Consider the following 4,740-nt stretch of genomic DNA (forward strand, 5'->3'; position numbering starts at 1 on the left):
ATCCAGCAGTTAACAAGTGGAGCAGTATAGAGCATTCCCAACAGCTGATCACACCCTGACTCACTCCCTCCACAGACACATCTCAGCCACTACATTCCTGACCTACTTTGGGAACTAAGAAAGCATTGCACACAAGAGAGTTTCCCTTTAGAAAAAAGGACTGTCCCACTGCTATTTCAGAGTTGCTGGCAGGGATCCAGCAATCAGATGAATTTCATGTGCAATCATGTGCGATACATCTATTCATCTACTCAGAGCTGGGGGGTGATTTGAATTACAAATTGACAAGGATTTCCATGTTTGCTCTGTTTCATCCCAGCAGAAAGACAGATCCAGATCCACAGTACCAGCACTTCATCCCCACCTCCTGAGCTTATCTTTAGGAATCCTTATCACCTAGCCCTGCTTCCTTAGTCAGCCTGAACTTGTACTCGCCCATCAGCATCTCTGCTGCTTCACTTGACATTTAAGAGAGGACTCACAAGATGCATCACATTCCTTCAACACATCAGAATCCCTACAAAAACTCACCTTTGTGAGAAAACCTGAAGTGATATCATGGAGAAAGGAGGCTAAACCAAAATACCACTCACCTGCCACACGCTGAAGGTAGCAGACATCCCTGTACTTTTTCCACCAACTTGGAGGTTGCCTCTTAAACCAGGAGATGCTTATGCCTCACATTCACTGCTACACCAACTCCCTACAGTCACTGCATGTTTCAGAGCTAGTTATTTGACTCCCTAGAGGGAACTGCATTCTCTGAAATGGATTCTTACCTACAACATGCTTTTTGGACTTTGTTCCCACCATTCTTGTGGGAATAAACCCAGTATACTCAAAAATCTGAGACTGTGGATTTAGTTCCCTGTCAAATGCATGTAGCCTGGATAGAATGATTAAGAGACATGAGGGCAGAAAGGAGTGGGGGGCCTTAATCTTATGATAGCTCCAAAGCTGCTCTGCAAACTCCTACTTGTTCTCCTCTGGTGGATATTAATGAAGACTTTTGCCTTCAATTCATTCTGAGAAATGCCTCTGAGGAATTTACTCAAAATATTTGACATAGTTTAAAAAAAAAACCCCTCCCATAACTCCCCTGAACAGCACAGGAGGCAACACCAGATGGAAAATAACCCTGGAAGTGCAAAACAGAGAGGGATAAGGTGGGAATGGGGCCACACTCTTTACATCTGTAACTGTTATCATTTGTTTCAACAGAAAGGTTGATGGAAACCCACTCCTCCACTGCTAGATACACTGGACTAATTTGCTGCCAACCCCTCATCCTGTTGGCACAGCCATCCACTTAGTCTATGCTGCTAATGTGCTAGGCCAAGCCTGAGTTCATAACTCACACCAGGTTTGGAGTGTAAGGCAGGTGCTATGACAGCATGAAGCATAAGATATACCGATTCCAGAGGCAACTGATGCAAAAGCTCATTTAAATGACCCATGAAGAAAGCCTCCAAACCTGAAATCCCTCTCAGAGCGACCTACAGAGCCAGAGGAGGGAAATGTTGCTCACTTTCTCTTTCCCCTGCCTTCACCTACTAAAGCTCCTTAACTAATTCCAGATCTTTTTTTAAACTTGGATCTGTTTGGTGCTCAAAGGCTGCCAGGGCTTGAATGAGAAACACAGCCAAGAACAGTGAGGATACAGAACAAAAATGCTCTAATTCTCTATCTACCCAAGATTTGATCAAGACAATCTACTCCTTCATCTGCAGGATCGAGTCACAATAGCACATTATGCTACAGAGTGCTTTGTGGTATGTCAGCAAGATACCAAAAAAAAGCGTCAGAAAGAAAACGTGGCTACAAAATGTCTTGGTAAAGATTTAGGATGATTTGCTCTTGCCAAACACACCAGCGAGGGCAGCAGCACACTTTTTGCTTTGGGCACTTTTAGTGGGGCAGAAGATTTATTTCTGAAGGTGTCAGTGATGCAGATGGTCTTAAGGTGGAAAGTTTTGTGTGCTTGCTTCAGCTGCCTTAGGATAGCCAAGATACAGATGGATTATTTTGAGACACCCAGGGAGCAGATATCAACTACTCTGAGCCCCTCAGGATGCAGATGCAGACACAGACTAAGACACAAACTAAAAGAGTGGAACTTTGTGGTCAAGGACTGATGTGGAAAAGCAAGTTGTATAAATCAACCAATGATGCACAGACGCTGGAGTGAAGGAACATTGAGATGATGAGCCCAGAGGGTCCTGAAGACTCCCAAAGCCTCTCTGTGCACATACCCAAAGCAGGTGGACCCTGTGTAAATAAGTTCTGAGACAATAACGGGCATGCATCCACAGTCTGAGGGAACTGATGCACGTGTGTGCCACAGGGTGACACAAGCAGTGTCTGATGCACCACGGGAGGAGCTATGCCCCATGCACGCAGTGCTGCCATACAGAACGCCTGCCTCCTGCAGCTCCCGAGCAGAGCCTCACACAGTGTTCCCGGAGTGGCTTCTACGGGATGACCAGCACAGGCTGATCCCAAGACCATCACCGAACACGCACTAGGGAACAGCTTAAACCACAGTCACCTCATCGCACCGCGCTCCCGCTCTACAGCTACTGAAGCGCATCTCCTGAGGACTTTAACGGGCGCGTTAACGCGGGTGCCTCAGAGCCACAGCCCGGCGCGCTGGGCCCTCACTCCCAGGCCCTGAAGCAGCACACGCTGCAGACAAGCAGCGGAGAGGAGCCGCCCTCAGCCCCGGCCCGGCCTGCGCCGCCGCCATCTAACGGGGGAAGGGCCGCCGCGCCCCGCCCCGCCCCGCGCTCCGTACGGGTGCCGATGCGGGACACGTGTGTGCAACGGCGAGCGGCCCCCGGCCGGGCCGCGGCCAGACGCGCGTGTCGCCTTCCCACCCCGGTCACCGTCCCGAAGCGCCCGCCACAGCCCTGGGCTGGAGCCGCTCCCGGCCGGGAGCAGCCGCGCGGGTGGGGGGCTGAGCCGGGGCTCGCGGCAGAGCGGGTCTCTCTGTGGTGATGGGCCGTGAAAGGCGCCTCGGCGCCATCCCCGTTCAGGGATCCTCCCGCCCGTGCTGTGGCACCAGAGCGTGTCCCGGGGAGCCCGCGGAGTGCCGGGCCTGCCCTGCTGCCCACACGCGTCCCTGAGGCCCCCTCAGCGCCTCACGGCCCCGCACGAGGCTGAGCAAAAGCAGACAGCGTTGGTGCAAAGACAATGCCCAGAAGGCGAGATCCTGCCATAGCAACTGCCGAAATCTCCTGGATAAATATGGATGAGCCCAGAGGGAAAAGGAAATGAGAAGCTGTGGGGCCAAGCTGGGACATACCCCAGTGCCTGGAAGGCGGCCCCACTGCAGACTGCCCACAGACTCCTGCAGACGTGGCCAGCGGCCTTCTGTTCGTTACAGCCTTGCAGCTTCACACACAGACACCATGGCATTCAAACCCCGTGGTTTCAATCCACACGTCTCTGTTTCCTGCTTTCAGCAGAGGCTTTTTTCCTTAGTTTTGATTCTTTCTTCAATTTGAGTCGAAATGATGGCTCTTCTATCGCTGTCCTGTCACCAGCAGCATCGTGATGTGTTGGTGACATTGTTGGGGTTGGTGTGAGCAAGGCAGGATTGATGCCAGCTGCTCTGCCTCCTTCAGCGTTATTGTTGCTGGCATAATGTGAAGCTGAGGAGCTGAAGGATTTATTTTTTCCAGAAATGTTGCTATTCAGAGAAAGCCCCAAATGTAAAAGCAGAAATAGAAGAATATTTTGGAAATAAACTGTGAAGTCTGCAAAACAAAGAGTAGAAATCAACTCAACCTTAACTCTCCTTTTCTTGCTTTCAAGAAGAGATTTGGAAAAGATCCTGCTTTCGGTTTTGAACTAGGGAGAGGTCTCATATACAAATTTTCTACATTTCTCCCTTTGCACAGCTTGACAAAGGAAATTGTGGCCCAGGGACACAGCATAATGTTTCATATGAGACTCCTCTTCCCACTGAATTCCTTCATGTTGTGTAAGAAGAGATAATTTTCAGATGTTATATTTAGTTTAAGTCATGGCTGAAAGTAAAACCAGCTTGATCTCATAATAAATATGCCTTCACCTAAGTGAAAACAACTAGAAGATAAACCAATTCTTAAGAAGGTCAAATAGTGTGCTGTTGTAGAATACACTGTAGTGGGAAGCAGTGACCAGATAATGAGATATGTGGTTTCCCAGACTCAAAAGTATTACACAAAATAAAGCAAACTGAGTCTTTTAAGAGATCATGCCTTAAAACTGAGTCAGAAGTATTGTCTCTCTTTGTGAGTAGTTACTAAACCTGAGAAAATCCTTCCTGGTAATGAAGTATTTAACAGGATTTTATAGGAGAGAGAAGTACAGCAGAAGATAATCAAGCAAATTTAAGAATGCTCATTGTTTGGCTTTATCCAAACCACCAAGGATTGGTCAAGACTGTTCAAAACACTTGATAAACACACAGAGATTTTCCTTAGCATGCAGTTTCCCACATACTTTTTATGTTAGGAGAACAGGATCTGAGTTAAACATAATCATCTTTGTAGAAAAGCCAGCCACTTTTCTGTATTGCTTTTACCGGTGTCAAGAGGCAAAGGGATGTTTGTGTTTCCAGGCTGAAGTTAGCTGCTGCTTTCTCAGGTGTGAAGATGAGCTCAACGAGGTCAACTGGAACCAACTGGGATTTGTTTCAAAAAGCCAACGTGAAGGTGGATGAAGTGTTCTTTCCAAGGAGATGAGAATGGCAAC

Source organism: Colius striatus, chromosome 18, assembly GCF_028858725.1.
Source record: "Colius striatus isolate bColStr4 chromosome 18, bColStr4.1.hap1, whole genome shotgun sequence".
In the NCBI taxonomy this organism is placed as follows: domain Eukaryota; kingdom Metazoa; phylum Chordata; class Aves; order Coliiformes; family Coliidae; genus Colius; species Colius striatus.